The sequence below is a fragment of the Chiloscyllium plagiosum genome, unplaced genomic scaffold (genome assembly GCF_037043375.1).
Source record: "Chiloscyllium plagiosum isolate Xiang-an unplaced genomic scaffold, Cpla_swu_hap1 HiC_scaffold_40, whole genome shotgun sequence".
Classification (NCBI taxonomy): domain Eukaryota; kingdom Metazoa; phylum Chordata; class Chondrichthyes; order Orectolobiformes; family Hemiscylliidae; genus Chiloscyllium; species Chiloscyllium plagiosum.
This window is the reverse complement of record NW_028270178.1, coordinates 22,412,401-22,430,265: the sequence shown is the minus strand read 5'-3', so window position 1 is coordinate 22,430,265 and position 17,865 is coordinate 22,412,401. Positions and strand designations below refer to the sequence as shown.

Below are 17,865 nucleotides of genomic sequence, written 5' to 3'. Positions count from 1 at the left end.
TCATCCCAGGGCTGAGGATGAGACCACTTTATAGTAATGCTGCACAATGAAAATGATTAAGACATGGGAAACTGTAACGTTTCAGGTAATTGAGTGATTTAGTTACAAGGGTGCTAATTGGAAAACGGCTTAATCGGATGAGCGTCCTGTTCCCTCGCACAGTGCAAATAAAAACAAAATTGGCTGGAAATATGAAAAAAAATATTGAATTTGCTGCAGGGATCTGAAAGAAATAAAGACGGAAATTGCTGGAAATCTGAAACAAAGAGAAAGCAGAAATCCGACTCAAACCAAAAGCAGGTATCGCTGCAGATCTGAAGCAAAAGCAGAGTTTGCTGAAGAGAGTCAGCTGTCACCAAACTTGCTGCTTTTCTCCAGAAATTTCCTTTTCTTATTTGTTGAGGTGGGTTGCAACCGAGTCAAAGTTAGGAAATAAATTGGAAAGGATAACCCGTAGTTTTAGACACTTGCAATCATTGTGAACGCGTCTGGTGAAGTGAAGTTGACATGCTGGCTTTCCATTCCAGGTTATGTTCTGCGGGTGCTTCGCATATACCCTGGAAACAGTATCAATTGCATGCCTTGTAAGTACACCTTATCCTCGAGCTCTGGCATCTAAACGTTTTCAACGTGCGCTAAGGTTCAAGCGTTTTGTTTTTTAGTGAGGCGATAAATTCGAATGGGCAGACAACCTCCACACTGAACTGTTCAGCTGCACTAAAGCAAAACATGATAAAAGCAGGAAAAAGTTAGGGACTGAACTGCCTGCATTCCTTTACTCCTCAGCGTTTTGTATCAACTCAAGGGCAGAATGGTAAACTAGGTTGCTGATGTCTTGAATTCATGTGGAACCTTGCTACTTTTGCAATAATATAAAAGAAAGGATTGCAGATGCTGGGCGTCAAAAAAACAAAACACACACGCTCCAGGAAACAGAGGGTGTTGGAGAAGGCTTTTTCTTTAACTATACGCAGTAGGAGAGCGGTTCAGTTTCGAGCAATGCTCTCTCTTAGTGCTGGGGGGGTCGGTTTCGAATTTATCTCGGAGGACTGCCCATGTAGAGCTTGCACATTCGACACGTGTCTGCGTCGTCGGGTTCCACTCAGACCAACGACGTGCAGGCTAAGCCGATTAAACATGGGAAATGTGGGGCTCTCGAATGCTGTTTGGAAGGTCAGTGCAAAGTTGATGGGGACTACTAGACTCTGATTGAAGTGACACAGTTTCTGGCACTACTATCTCACAGTGCTAGGGTTCCAGGTTCGATTTCAATCCCGATTTTTGTAGATATTCTCCCTGTACCTGCGTTGGAAATATGATGGACGCAGGTTCAATTGGGGCAGAGAAAGGGGGCACTGAATTAGTATTTGGATGTGGAGAGATAAAGGTTGGAAAGATAGGGGTGATGGAACCATGCAGGCACAATGCGCCAAATGGTCTCTCTCTCTGCACCATAACAATTTTGTCAAAAGCTCCCTCCAGAAATAATGCAAACTTTCCTATTGCAATAGTGGCCAACTCTCTGGCTAGTCTCATTATTTTCACTTGAAGAGCCAATGTCATGTTACGGTTGTCACGGCGACTAGATATACAAATAGATTTTTTGCTTACTTTTTAAGGTGGTGGTGAACATGATCAGTGTCTCCATAGTGATGGTTGATGCATTAATTATCACTTTGGAGTTATTTTCGTGGAATCAAAGCATTGACTGTGACTCTGCAGTTATCAAATTTCCTTGTACAGCTAAAGTAAGTACAGAAAAGCATTATGCTAAAACACACACACCTACTTTCATTGGCTTTATTTTGCATGAACCTCCAAAGAATGAATGCAACAGAAGCAATTCCTTCCAATGTTTCTAAATTGCACGAACTTTATTCGACTTAACCATCTTGTTCGGCCTGTTTGGCACTGCATATGTGACGTTTCAGAGCTCACTCCCTTCACTATTCATGCACAGGGGCAGCACTGTCTCACAGCGAGAAGATGCAGCGAAGCAGCTCACCAACGCTGCAAGGGGAACACATTCCAAGCGCACACGTTTATACAACCTTGAAGAGCAAAGGCAGTAGATTCATGATCACCAGCGCTCACACACTCCCCACCAGGATATTCACACTTGGAGAAAGAATGGGTGGCCTTCTTACATGTTTAGTCACAGTGCAGGAGTATCATAGGTCCTAAAAGAGGTATATCCTTATTTAAAATGTGTTCAGGGGGACATGAAAATAGATGCAAATTTGAAGATTTTTTTTTTCATTTGCAGTATCGTGTTTTAACTTCATGGGGTTAAGTGCAATATCCTCTCCCATGGGGGGCAGCTGTTGGCTAACTACCTTACCTGTGCATCTTATGACTTTATAGACCTTCATAAGTTCGTCCCCACTCCCGAGTGTCCCACGCTCCAGAGAACAAAGTCCCAACCTATCAAACTGCTCCTTCAAGCACATTTCCAGTGCAGATAGCATCCCACTAAAACTTTTCAGATTTTCTGTATTTTATTATATTCTTTCTATATTAGAGTGAAGAGAACTGCACTCAGCACTCCAAATGTGGCCTTACCACTAGGGAAGTTGAAAACCAGAGGGCATAGGTTTAAGATGAGAGTGTAGAGACATGAAAGTATCCAGAGGGGCAATTTATTCACACAGAAAGTGATGGTTGTTTGGAACGGGATGTCACCGGTAATGATGGAGGCAAAAACAATTTTCTCATTTAAGCAACTTTTGAACAGGTGCATGGAAGAGATAGGTATGAAGAGATAGAGGAAAATGCAAATAAATGGGACTCGATTCATTGTGAAAGCTGGGCAACTTTGACAAGTTGGGTCGAAGATCCTGTTTCAATGCTGTAAACCTCTATAACTCTGTCATGCACTTCCACTGCCTATCACTATTCCCTCGCTGTCGAGGGATCACATTCCTGCAACTGTCTCTTAACTGTTGTATCTTGATACAGTTCAGAAAAAAATGTTCAGAAGCAGTTCACAAAAATCTTCTGTAGAGTAATGAGGGATGGGCATTATAAATCTGACCAGGTCAGTGGCTCTCATACCACCAGATGTAACTTAAATTTGACTCCTTACGAATTTTCAGAATGTTTTTGGTTTCTTTTGTAAGTAAATCAATTAACGTATTTTACAGTGAGGTTCTATGCAGAGATGGTTAAAAGAAACAAGAATATAGTTGCTGTGGGGGTTAGTCAGAGTGCTTCAACACAATTAGAAAATAGACACCCATTCAATGGGTGCAATCTTCTACCCAAGTACTGTCCATCTTCCTTCCTTCCCTTGTCTATTCATTCTTAATTCGAAATTTGAAAGCCCAGTCATTCGGAGAAAATGATGTAATTGTAGTTAGGGCAGCAGAAAATAATGGGGGGGACACAACCGATGAAAATCAGAATTATGCTCAGTCATCTTCATTTTACAGATTTGACTGTAGGCTCTGGTACTCGCGTTGGGTTCATTTTCCTCTTCCATTTTGCTAAAAGATTGGGTGTTGCAATGCATATTTCTCAGAAACCTCAGACTGCCCTAACAACGTTCTTACCACTGATATCCAGGCACCGCTTTGGGTGATCTTTTTCACCCCATGGTTACTCGCCATATTGGAAGTATCAGCATCGATCGCTGTTTCGTTTCTGGGATGTAAGGAACGGCACAACTCTGAAACCCGAGTCAACAAGGTCAGTCATCAAATGGATACTATTAATAGCATCAAATGGTTGCTCAATTGGCAATATAGCAAAATGCGAACAATATGGGTTGAATTCCTGCATCAGCTAAGTTGCAAACAAAGGGCTTTCCTTCTCAACCTCTCAGCTGGCCTGATGCTACTTGACCATTAGATTAAGCTTCCACCAGTCTCCTCTCATAAGACAGTAACCCTATGGCCTGGCAGCACCATGGTGACTTTGTGGTTGAACCAAAGAGAATTAAAGTATTTGGATTGTATGGTGTGCAAATAACGATTCAAAAAACTTGTAGAAGGAATAAGTCAGCGTCCTCATTCCGGTTTATTTGAAATTAGATTACATTCAGTGTATATTGTTTGAAGGGATAGCTATTTTTTTGCTGTGAATTCGGTTGGAAATGCAACAGTGGATTCCTTGAGACCAGGCAGAGGTGGGTATTGCAGATTAGAGTCAAGATTAGAATAGTGCTGGAGAGGCACAGCAAGTCAGACAGCATCCGAGGGACAGGAAAATCGACGTTTCGGGCAAAATCCCTTCATCAGGAATGAGGCTGGGAGCTTCAGGTGTGGAATGATAAATGGGAGGGAGTGGCGCTGGGGAGAAGGTAGCTGAGAATGCAATAGGTGAATGGAGGTGGTGGTGAAGGTGATAGGATGGAGAGGAGGGTGGGTGGACATTTGGGAAGGATGATTAACATGTGCGACAGCTCATGAGGATGGTGCCGAGCTGGAATATTGGAAATGGGGTAAGTTGAGGGTCAGGGAATTAGGAAACTGTTGAAGTTCACAATGATACCATGGCATCAACCTATGGGCTTCAACACCATAGCAGCAATATGGACTTCACCAGTTTCCTCATTTCACCTCCCCCACCTTACCCCCGTTCCAACCCACCAGCTAAGCACCATCCTATTACCGGTCCCACCTGTCAATCCACTTTCTCACCTATCCACTCCAACCTCCTCAATGACCTATCACCTTCACCCCCACCTCCATCCACCTATTGAACTCTCAACTACCTTCTCCCCAGCTCCACCCTCTTCCATTTACTCCGACGCTGCAGCCTCAATCCTGATGAAGGGCTTTTGCACGAAACATCGATTTTCCTGCTCCTCGGATGCTGACTGACCTGCTGTGCTTTTCCAGCACCACTCTAATCTTGATTCCTTGTGATCAGCTGAGATTTGTTTTTTTTTTTCATTTAATGTCCTTAGACTTGAGCACAAATAGTTTGGCTTAAATTCGAGCAGAGGACCGATGGAGTTTGAAATTGAGATCTGATCAGCTCATGATCTGGACAGGCAGGATACATAACAGCGTGCTATTGACATATTGATAGCTTCTGATGTTCCTTTTAACAATATGAATGCTCAGTTAAATTGAACACCAATTTTGATATTTCCAAATATTTTGGAACCACATCTTCCGCACTCCGGATTTTGCAGCACGTGCACATTTTGTGAGTGACTTTTCTTTTTTCACAAAAGCACTTACTGATATTCAAACAGGGCAGATCTGATTGTCCATTCCCCTGAATGACTGGAATGCAAAATGTTACAATGTTCTTCAGATTCTTTGTCACTTGGAACTTCATTCATTGCAAAACAAGTTGACTGTTACTGTTTCAGACAATTTCCTGATTTTCAGATACAAACAGAGTAAATAGGAGCAACAGTAAGCTATTCGGACCTTTGAGCCTACTCAGCCATTCAATATGAGCATGCCTGATCATCCAACTCAATAAAGTGTGTTCGCCCATCCACTTTCATCACTTCAGCTGGCAGATGCTCTGTATGTGACAAGTGCAGATACTGCTTTTAACACGAGTTCTATTTCCCTTCACAGGTCAATGCTCGCCCCGATGGGTCTATTACACAGGATGGTATATCGCCAATATCAGACCTGGTAACAATCTGATGCTTTCGAAATCTAACAAGAAAGGATTTTATCAACACAAAAGGTCCTCAATTCAAACAGGAAATTTGTTGTCCTCGTGACATAGACAAGCGACTTTGTTTGGTGTATCAAAGAATGCACATTACAAGCTGAAATAAAAGATAAATGCGAGGTGCTGCATTTTGGGAAAGCAAATCTTAGCAGGGCTTATACACTTAATGGTAAGGTCCTGGGGAGTGTTGCTGAACAAAGAGACCTTGGAGTGCAGGTTCATAGCTACTTGCAAGTGGAGTCGTAGGTAGATAGGATAGTGAAGGCAGCGTTTGGTATGCTTTCCTTTATTGGTCAGAGTATTGAGTACAGGAGTTGGGAGGTCATGTTGCGGCTGTACAGGACATTGGTTAGGCCACTGTTGGAATATTGTGTGCAATTCTGGTCTCCCTCCTATTGGAAAGATGTTGTGAAACTTGAAAGGGTTCAGAAAAGATTTACAAGGATGTTGCCAGGGTTGGAGGATCTGAGCTACAGGGAGAGGTTGAACAGGCTGGGGCTGTTTTCCCTGGAGCGTCGGAGGCTGAGGGGTGACATTATAGAGGTTTATAAAATCATGAGGGGCATGGATAGGGTAAATAGACAAAGTCTTTTCCCTGGAGTCGGGGAGTCCAGACCTAGAGGGGCATAGGTTTAGGGTGAGAGGGGAAATATATAAAAGAGACCTAAGGGGCAACTTTTTCACCCAGAGGGTGGTACGTGTATGGAATGAGCTGCCAGAGGAAGTGGTGGAGGCTGGTACAATTGCAACACTTAAGAGGCATTTGGATGGGCGTATGAATAGTCCATGCCGACCAGATATCCCAACCCAGCTAGTCCCACCTGCCAGCACCCGGCCCATTTCCCTCCAAACCCTTCCTATTCATTTACCCATCCAAATGCCTCTTAAATTTTTCTTATGATTGCTTCTGTAATCATCCCAACATCCACAAAGGAACTATGCAGCACAGAGGAACTATGCAGAACAGAGGAAAATCACCTATACCATGTATTCAAAAAGAATGGGTACCCAATGTACACAGTCCGCCGATTTCTCAACTACAAACTCAAACAAGCAGACAAAACACACCCAGAAACCCTAGCCACTCTCCCCTACATCAAAGACATCTCGAAAGTGACTGCCAGACTACTCAGACCTCTTGGCATCATGGTAGCCCACAAACCCACCAACACACTAAAGCAGCACCTAATGAACTTGAAAGACCCTATGCAGACAACAAGCAAAACTAATGTCATTTACAAAATATCTTTCAAGGACTGAAACAAACACTACACTGGACATGCAGGCATAAAACTAACCGCCAGGTTACATGAACACCAACTAGCCTCAAAACGACATGACCATCTCTCACTAGTGTCTTTACATACAGATAAAGAAGGACACCACTTCGACTGGGACAACACATCCATCCTAGGACAAACCAAACAGAGACATGCATGAGAATTCCTAGAAGCATGGCATTCCAACCGGAACTCTATCAACAAACACATCGAGTTAGACCCCATTTACCAGCCCCTGAGAAAAAGAACAGGAAATGACATCACCACAGGAAATGACATCACTCACCCAAAGAACCCCAAACATATAAATAGAAAGCAAGAATCATGTACACAACTTTGCCTCGAGGCCCACTGACGATGTTACCTGGTAGGGTGACGAAACGTCTGGAAATGAATCTTCCAGCTCAGCGAGCAAACCTGCATCCACTTCAGATGATCATGGCTGATCATTCAACTCAATAAAGTTTTCCTACTTTTTCCCCTTTCACTTTTGATCCTTTAGACTGAGGCGCTGTATCAAAAATAAATTGGCCTGGCATATCGCTTACTCCACCATTGCCATCAAGGTAGGGAATGAAACCCTGGTGCAACGCTTGCTGCAACGCAGCAACCAGGCATGCACAAAGATGATGGGCCCGCCTGGTGAAGCTCCCAAACAAGATCATTTTGCACACCGAACAGCATAAGCAGCAAATAGTCGACCACATTAAGAGATAAGACAGCCAAAAGGTCAGTTCTAATGTGCCCAACCTGCCACAATCAGTCAGGCATGATGATGGACAAGTGATCAATTACCTGAAAGAGGATGCCCCACGAGTATTCCGATCCTCAATGATGAGGGAGGCAAGAACATCGGTGGGAAAGTCTGATGTCGTGAGTGTATGTCTGTGTGAGCTAGTTTGTGTCAATGTATTTGAGTGAAGATATACATTCCTCCAATTATGTTCAGTTCCTCTCACACTATAGGTACACTTACATTCTTCTTCATTGATTCAAAACCTACAAAATATTTAATTTTGATGCATTCACTCGCACAGCGCTCTAATCAGGGTTGTGTCTCCAGGTTCACTGACAATACCACTTTGTGTGGGGAGAACCAAAGGCTCAATGAACAGATATGGACAGGTTCAATCAATGGGCAAGCAAGTGGTAGACGGACTGTTTGAGTATAAAGACAGTTTTAAATATTGATAAGTCACGAATTTTTCCAACATTAGACTGAAAAAAAAAAATAACAACCACCCGAGGCGAATTTCTCTTTGGGAAAGAGGTTTGCAAATTAATTCGCTGACATTTAAAGTAACTGTTCATTTCCAAGTTGGCAGTTCCCGAGGCCGGTGACATTGCTCCCTTCTGTGAGGGGCAGTTTGCCGACTGGACATTCTTACACTGAGACTGGCTGTAACAGGGCTTCCTGTATTCCACCATAATATACACTTCGCTTTCATGGCCTGTATGTTTTATTTCTAATGTTGTCGCATGGAATATAATATGGTGAACCGTGACTCATTCACATTTGTGGGAAGAATAGGAAAAAAAAAACAGAATGGTGCTGTATAAAATACTGATAAATTGTTAAATACTATTGTAATTCGGGGGATTATGATATTATTGTATTCAAGTATCAGAGCGTTAACACGAGTCAACAGTTAGGAGGATGAATACTGCACCAATTAATGCCAGGAGATTTTATTAGAATGTGAGGATGTGACACCAGGGTTTTTTCATTCAAAAATCGCTTTGGAGTCACACTGTCACCCATAAACAGAGACATACTGACTCAGGGTTACAACCGAAACGATGACTGAAGCACTCCTGATGCTGCCCGGCTTGCTATGTTTTTTTTTCCAGCCTCTTGCCTGTCTACTTTGGATTCCAGCATCTACAGTTTCTTTGTGTTTCTCGCTTTTGAATTTTAAAGACATGCCCTAACCTTTAGAAATCCACGTTTCAATTTATTTTTCTATCTAAGGTCAGTGTGTTTCCCTTATCCAATACTATGTCTTCCTCCTGATGCCCACTAGTTATATCAAGCTGACAGGTCTGTAGTTTCCTGACTTTGTGTTCACCTTTTCTCTTAAACAACAGTGTCATGTGTGCGATCCTCCAGTCCCCTGGAAATCATCCTGTCTCTCAATGATCCTGAACATCGTTCTGTCAGCAATCTAGGATGCACCCATACCCGGTCTGGTGGTTCTTTTTACTACCTGGAGTGCTATAGCACCTCTTCCTTATCTATCCCTACACTGTTCAGTTGCTCAACTGTGGCCTTGTCACCATTTTCTAATTTGGTAAACACGGAAGCAAAGTCGTCATTTAGTACCCTTGCCATACTATGTACTCCAGTGAGTAGGTCACTCTGCCTTTCCTCATGGGCCCCCAGGCTATCCTTCACTAATCCTTCACTTGGCGGTCATCAGTCAGAGGAGAAAGCGAGGACTGCAGATGCTGAAGAATCCGGGTCAGTAAGTGTGGCGCTGGAAAAATGATGATGAAAGGCTTATGCCCGAATCATCGACTCTCCTGCTCCTTGTATGCTGCCCGACCTACTGTGCATTTCCCGGGCCACACTTTTCGACGGCCATCAGTTCTGACGAAAGGTCAGTCGACCTGAAGCAGTATCTCTGATTTCCCTGCACAGAAATTGCTGAGCTTTTGCAGCAATTTCTCATTTTCTCTGTGCACGTGTTTGAATAACGTTTTACTATTTGTTATAGTGCGGCTTGCAGATGGTTTCTCATGAATCATATTTGCATCACTTCTTTTTTTAACCAGCCTTAGCAACTCTCCTACATTCCAGATACTCTTCCGAGTTTCTACTGTTATTGTTTTTCTCGTAGACATCACGTGACATCTTTTCTTCCTCATTTCCTCATGAATAGCCTCAGTCATCCAATACACTGGATGATGCCTTGTCGTTATTTCTGAAAGCTACGTAACTAGCTTCCACTCTACATATGTCTCTCTTCTGAATGCCTCCCAATTTTCAATCACTTTATTTATTGCCTAAAGATGCAATTCTAATCAACGTGAAAATCAAACTTTTTGACGTCGAGAATCTGCCATTTATCTGCCGAGGATCTGAATCATTGAACTGATTTTAATTTTTTTTATTTTTAATTGCAACTTCTGATACTTTGGTCGCTATTTCCCAAATGTTCATCCGGCTTGATGCTCTCTACTTTGCCTTATTTTCCAGTAACAGAGCCAAACGTGTGTCACATCTGTTTGAAATGTAATGTTTGAGAATGTTCTCCTGCAGACATTGCAACAATTTTATCTTTTCCGTTTCTCACACTTTAACCTTTTTTCACAGTCTTCCCTAGAGTAATCAGAATGATCAATTATTGCATTTTACTTACAGTGTGTGTGTGTCTGTTGATGTTGTTATCAGTTTGGATGTTGATGTGAGCGGCAGCCCCTCCCTCTCTCACTCCGACCGAATCCCTGAGGGTTTTCGCCCTCAATCAGCGCATGTGCGGTGGCGGGGGGAGGCCAGCAGAGGGCGGCATTGTATCAGTTTCAACACAAGTTGTGTTGCTTGTTATGGAACATAGAACATAGAGCATTACAGCTTCGGCCCTCAATGTTGCGCTGACCTGTCATACCAATCTGAAGCCCATCTAACCTACACTATTCCATGTACGTCCTTGTCCAATGACGACTTAAATGTACTGACCCCATAATCAGGGAGTTTCTGATTAGACTGCACTGGAGTGGCAGACCACGGGAACTGGGAAACTTGATGCTGAAAATGACAAACCTCAGCTATTTGTTATCATTTGATGGTGGGTGGGTTCTGATAATGTCATGTCGTCTTATGCCACAATTCCTCACATCAAGGCATCTTAAAGTTGGTGGTTTGTGTCATTAGTTTCAGGTCTGTTGAATTTTTGTTGAGCGGCGAGACCATGTATTTAATAATGGAACATTTTCTGATGAGCTATACCGTTTGATTTCATCAGAACTGTCCTAATGAACTAATTTGATGTAGACTTACAGAGGGTTCCAGGATGATATGAGTTAGTCAGTAGGAAGTTCCATTTCCTTCGTAAATTATCGAACACATAATATAGAAAAGTACAGCACACAAAGTTGCGCTGAGGATTAATCCTAATGGAACATAAAACAACTTAATCTACGCACCCCTCAATTTACTACTATCCATGTGCATTTCCAGCAGTCGGTTAAATATCCTTAATGACTCTGCTTCCACCACCGCTGCTGGCAACGCATTCCATGCATTCACAACTCTCTGTGTAATGAACCTACCTCTGACGTCTCCTCTGTACCTTTCTCCTAATATCTTCAAACTATGAGCCCTCGTGCCAGTCAATCCTGCCCTGGGTAAAAAGTCTTTGGCTATTGATTCTATCCATGTCTCTCATTTCCTTGTATACCTCGATCACGTCACCTCACTTCCTCCTTCTCTCCAGAGAGATAAGTCCGAGCTTAGTCAACCTCTCTTCATAAGGCAAGCCCTTCATTCCAGGCACATCCTGGTAAACCTTATTTGCACCCTCTCCAAATCCTCCGTATCTTTCCTATAGTAGGGCGACCAGAACTGGACACAATATTCCAAGTGTGACCTCACCAGGAACTTGTAGAGCTGTAACAAATCCTCTCAGCTCTTAAACACGATCCCCTTGTTAATGAAAGCAAAAACACAACATGCTTTCTTAACAACCCTATCCACTTGGATGGCAACTTTGAAGGATCTATGTAATGGAACACCAAGATCCCCCTGTTCCTCCACACCGATAAGAATCCTGTCTTTAATCCTATATTCAACATTCGAGTTCGAATTCCCAAAATGCAACGCTTCGCATTTATCCAGGTTGAACTCTATCTGACATTTTTCAGCCCAGCTCTGCATCCTGTCTATGTCACGCTGCAGCCTGCAATAGCCCTCGATTTTATCAACGGCACCGCCAACCTTTGTGCCACCTGCAAATTTGCTAACCCACCCCTCAACCTTCTTATCCAAGTCATATATAAAAACTACAAAGAGCAGAGGCCCCCACTCAATGCTGACCTCCAGGCAGAATACCTTCCATCTACAACCACTCTCTGCCTTCTGTCAGCCAACCAATTCTGAACTCAGATAGCCAAGTCTTCCTGTAACCCATACTTCCTGACTTTATGAATGAGCCTACCATGTGAACCTTATCAAATGTCTTGCTGAAGTCCATATACACCGCATCCACTGCTTGACCTTCGCCAACCTGCCTTGTCTCCTTCTCAAAGAGCTCAATAAGAATTTTGAGGCATAACCTGCCCCTCACAAGGCCATGCTGACTGCCTTTAATCACACTATGATTTTCCAAATAGTCATAAATCCTGTCCCTCAGAATTCTTTCCAAAACTTTGCTGACTACAGACGTAAGACTGAGTGGTCAGTAATTGTTGGGGACTTCCCTATTACCCTTCTTGTAAAGAGAAACAACATTCGCCTCCTTCCAATCCTCCAGTACGACTCCCATGGAGAGTATGGAGGCAAACATCTTCGCCAGCGGCTTAGCAACCTCCTTTCTCACCTCTCGGATCAGTGTAGGGTAAATCTGGTCTGGCCAAACATCAATGTTAATGTTTGCCAAAATTTCCAACACATCAACTTCCGTCATCTTGATCTGTTCAAGCCTGTATCCCACCTCCTCAAGGTTCTCATTCACAACAAGGTCCCTCTCCTTAGTGAAAACAGAAACAAAAAGGAAACACATTTAGTGCGTCCTCTATCTGCTCAGACACCATGCAAATGTTCCCTACACTATCCCTGATCTCTCGACCTTCTCCCTGATCATTCTCTTATTCCTCACGTATGAGTAAAATGCCTTTGGATTCTCCCTAATCCTTCCTGCCAAGCCTTTTTCGTGCCCCCTCCTGGCTCTTCTCAGTCCATTTCTAATCTCCTTTCTAGCAAGCCTGTAATCCTCTAAAGCTGTGCTAGATCTTTGCTTCCTCACCTTACATAAGCAGCCTTCTTCCTGTTCTCATCATCCAAGGTTCCTTAATCTTACCTGTCTCAGAGGAACAAATTCGTGCATCACTCTCATCAACTTCTCCTTAAACAGTCTCCACATGTCTGCTGTGCCCTTCCTGTGGAACAATTGCTCCCAGTCTGTACTTCCCAATTCCTGTCTGATAGCGTCGTAATTTCCTTTTCCCCAATTAAAAACTTCCCTTGGTAGCTGCTGCTTTCCCTCTCGAGGTCTTGGGTAAATGTGAGGCAGTTGTGATCACTGTAACCGAAGTGTTCACCCACCGCGAGATCTGACGCCTGTCCTGGCTCATTGCCGAGCACCAAATCCAAAATGGCCTCTCCCATCGTCGGTCTCTACGCATATTGAGGAAGGAAACCCTCCTGAACACACCTGACAAAAATGGCTCCATCTAAACCATCTGCACTTAGGAGGTTCCATTCGATATTGGGGAAGTTGAAATCACACATAACGACAACCCTGCTACATCTGCATTCTGCCTGCCTGTGTGTTCTTCCATCTCTCTACTGCTATTAGGGGGTCTGCATAAAACCCCCAATGACGTGGCTTTTCGCTTGCTGTTCCTAACTTCAACCCATACTGACTCAGACGACAAACCTTCTTCAACAACTTGCGCTTCTGTCATGCTCTCTCTGACTAGTATTATTATAGCCCCTCCTCTTTTTCCACTCTCCCTTTTCTTTTTAAACGTTCTAAAGCCTGGAAAACCAAGCAACCATTCTTGCAACTGTGAATCCCACATCATAGCCCCAAATACTGATCCATGCTCAAAGTACACTTTAACCAATCCCTTTGTTTAATCGCGTGAGAAAGCTTCCCGATAGATGCACTACATCCTGTGACTACCCATTGTCCAACTGCCCCCCCTCTCAGACATGTAGCTCTGATTCCCACCCCCCCCCCTGCAAAACTAGTTTAAACCCTTGTGAACCACACGAGCAAATCTCCCACCCAGGAGATTTGTGCCCCTCCAGTTCAGGTGTAACCCGTCCTTCATGTACAGGGTCCCACCTTCCCCAGAAGGTGTCCCAATGAAACCCTCCCTCTTGCACCAGTCTCTCAGCCACGTGCTAAGCTGCATTCGCTGACTTTTCCTCGCCTCACTATCTAGTGGTAACGGTAGCAAACCCGAGGTCACCACTCCACTCGTCCTGCTCTTCAGCTTCCAACCTAGCGCTCCGTAGTCACTTTTCAGATCCTCAATCCCTTTCCTGGCTGTATCATTGGTACCAATATGTACCACGATTTCTGGCTGCTCACCCTGCCACTTCAGAAAGTTGTAAACCCGATCGGAGACACCCCGGACCCTGGCACCGGGGCAGCAACACACATTCTGGGAGTCCCGTTCCTGACCACAACATTTTATGTCAATCCATCTAACGTTTGAGTCCCCTACCATTAGTGTTTCTCCATTCTTCGCCCTTCTGTTCTGAACCACAGTGCCAGGCTCAGTGCCACAGAACTGACAACATTGGCTTTCCCCTGGTAGGCCATCCCTGCCAGCAGTATCCAATTCCTTTGGATTTTTCCACGATGGCGAATCGGTAGGTTTCCAGCTCAACTGTCTCCCTGCACTGTGTCTTGTACATGGTACGCATTGCTGGTGATCTGCTTTGGTGGAGGACTGATTTACTCATTGTACTCATCCTAGACATTGACAAAATCAGTCTCCCCCAAAATTTACGGCGCATGGATTTGAGTTCAAGCTGAGATTTGCTGATATTGTATTGGATAGGGGAGGAGTCTCGGAGGAGCTGAATTCATGCTCTTGTTTTGAAAGTTGCTACAGATCACAATGATTTGTAGTGATGGGACCTAGTTTATGTTGGCACCCAGTAGCTGATTGGTTCGTAATTATTGATGACCTCGTGCCTGCCTACAGAATTGCACACTACTGAAGGGGGTCTTCTGCCCATTGAGCCTCTCCCACCAAGCATGGACTACCAGTCGCTCCGCCCCTCATCAGACCCATAACCTAGAATGTTGTGACATCTCAAGAGCTCATCCGAGCATCTTTTAAGGTTGTGAAATTTACTGCCTGAACTCCCCTCCCACGAGTGAATTCCAGACACCAACCAACCTCCGTCAGTGTGATAATCTGTCCTCAAATCTCCTCCAAACCTCCTGCATTTCAGTTTAGACATTTATCTCCTTGTTACTGACCCTTTGAGTGAGGAAAACCGCTGATTCCTAACTCCTGGCCTTTCCTCTCAGAATCTTTCATACCTCCAACCTTCTCTGCCCAAAACAAAATGTATCCAGCCTTTCTCTGTCATTGAAATACTCCATCCCAAGGCAACATCCTAGGGAGTCTTCCTCTGCGCGCTCCCTCTAGTAACGCCCAATCCTCCCCATAGTGCGGGGACCAGAACTGCACACAGTCCTCCATTTTGGCCTCACCAAAGTCCTGTACAACTCCAACATCACCTCCCTGCTCTCACAATGTAAAACAGGCATTAACTCCTGCATAAACCTGCCCTTGCACCTTCGGCGATCTGTCGGCTATAATACCCCAGACCCACCTGTTCCTCCCACCTTCCTCGTCTCCTGCTTTTAACCAAGTAATCCTTTGTATTGCTCTCCCATCCCTTCAATTTCTCAGGTTTAATTTTCATCTGAACAATCCGTTCCTATCCTCCTGTAACTGAACACCTTCCTCTTCACTGTCTACTCACCGGATAAATTTTGTGTTATCCCCAAACATACCGATCAAACTCCGACATTGCCAGTTCATCGTTTTTGAATATCGCCAACACCAAGGGCCCCGCAGTGAACATCACTTCACACCGGGCTCGTGTCCCACACACACAGCCCTCTGCTACCAAACTCTGTCTCCTGTCGTGGAGATAATCCTGGATTCATCTTGCCACGTCACTCTGGATCCCGTCAGCTTCTACCTGCTTTATCATTCTGCCGTGTGGCACCCCTGCCAAAGGTCTTTCTCAAATATAGACCCATCTCCTCTGTGGAATTCACCAGCCCAGGGTATACTGCACGTGGGGACATTGAGAAAGTCTAAGGAGGTTTGCAGAGATTTTATAGGAACGACGTGTTGAAAGAGTTATGGAGAACGGACAGGAAAGTGGATTTGACAAAAAGGAGAGATCAGCCATGGGTACAGTAAAGCGTACAGCGGGATTGAGGGGCTGAATGGTCTCCTTCTACTTCTAGCTCTTGTGTGATTGGTTCCCAGGTTGAGAAATAGACCGTGAATGTGAATAGTTAAGTGGGAAGCAATTAGGCCCCTTTATGATGAAAGAGCTCCCACTGTTCTCTGTAGAAAAAAAGCAGCTCGAGCCTGAGAAGAGCCTGAGAAGAGCGAACTTCTTTTGGCACAGTAATTACTGCCTTCCCTCAGCTCCTCAGTGATTTTGTACCTGTGTACCAGTCACCCTGCGCCTACCACAAGCAAGAGCAAATCCCTGGGGAAGGAAGAGGATCAGGGACCAGCAGGTCCCGACCAGCCAAAAGGAATATCACGTCGGACTGTGCTGATAAGGAAAAATATACTGCTTTCCCAAACTTAACCGCCATTTGCAACCCCTTTTCGCCTATATCTATCTAAGTAGAGGTTTATAAGGATGTTCTAATTTTGTTTGATGGCAATCCATATTCCTGATCTGTAATTGCTAGTCTAACTTGAGCCTATTTCTAATATACACTGGTTTGTATTCAGGGCAGGAACCTGTTCTGTGCTTTCTAACAATCCTCGTCCAAATTGTAGGTAAGCTGTGGAATATGTAGATTTTCTTGAATCATTTGGATGTCTTTTTGGATGACTTCATGAACCATGGAGCTGTTTTCTGATATGCTTCTCGAGAAAGTTGCGACAACTGAGCATACAATTAAATATAAAATTGACCAACAATACACTGAATTGGGTAGATTTGATGAGCAGAGGATTATACAACCTCTGATCAGTTTTGTCAACAGAGATTTAATCTCCACAGCTTTCCCTGACAATCAGGCTGCTCTCTCACAGAGACCAAGTTGGCGCAGGTTTAACCTTGAGAGTCCCCATGCATCAGGTGAGGGGAGAGTCACACTACACAGAACCAGACACGTCAGCCCAACCTGTCCCACGTCAACCAGACATCTTAACTTATTGTATTCCCGTTTGCCAGCATTTAGCCCATACTTCTCTCAACCATTCCTATTCGTTTACCCATCCAGAGAGATTGAGAAGCAAGAGTGATTCATGGTCATCTCAGCCGTTCTAGGAATCGAACCCATGTTGTTGGTGTTAGTCTGCTCCAAAACCAGCCAACTGAGCTTACTAACCCCTACACAAGAGCTTCAGTCCGTCATTGAACCAGTCAGAAGAGTTGAGTGTTCCCACTGGATATAGTTCCTAAACTGGATGGATCAACTCTGCTTTGTATGGATTATGGAAAGACAAATTGGCATCCATCTCCTAGTTAGAAGTCTTCCTTGATCAGATTGGTAGTGTCATATTTATTTTGATGAATATTGTTAGGCGCTGCAAAATGTCACTAATATTAAACATTGAAGGAATATGTGCTTTTGTTACATTAATTAAATGATGCCAATGTTGGGTTATAGAATAGCTCTGCACCATTTCAAAAATTCACTAATCAATGCGTCGCTGAGGTACGGAACTGGGTAACGCATTTAGTTTTCCTGCAGCGTATTAGTTGTTAGTTGCCGTTGAGTTTCCACTCCCACCTGTGACCCAGGGGAAATCGTTAGCAAAGGCAAACAATATTTCTGCTGAATAGGCTGGAATTATTTTTCCTGGAGAGTCGGAATCTGAGAGTTATACAATCATGATGGTTTTAGATAGGCCTTTTTACCTGGACTGTGGATGTCCAAAACTAAATGGCATACGTTTAAGACGGGAGGCGTAAGATTTAAAAGGGACCTAAAGCAACAAGAGGGTGGTACATACATGGAATGAGCTGCCAGAAGAAGGGGTGGACGCT

At 44.0% G+C, this 17,865-nt stretch overlaps 1 long non-coding RNA gene across 1 annotated transcript; it reads left to right on the top strand.

Annotated features, from left to right (window-relative positions):
- Window positions 1-1,635: 1,635 nt before the first annotated feature.
- On the top strand, window positions 1,636-5,745 carry LOC148138407 (uncharacterized). The gene is made up of 3 exons (XR_015753975.1): window positions 1,636-1,748; window positions 3,565-3,687; window positions 5,541-5,745. It is a non-coding gene; the product is annotated as an uncharacterized LOC148138407 (long non-coding RNA).
- The last annotated feature ends 12,120 nt before the right edge of the window (window positions 5,746-17,865 follow it).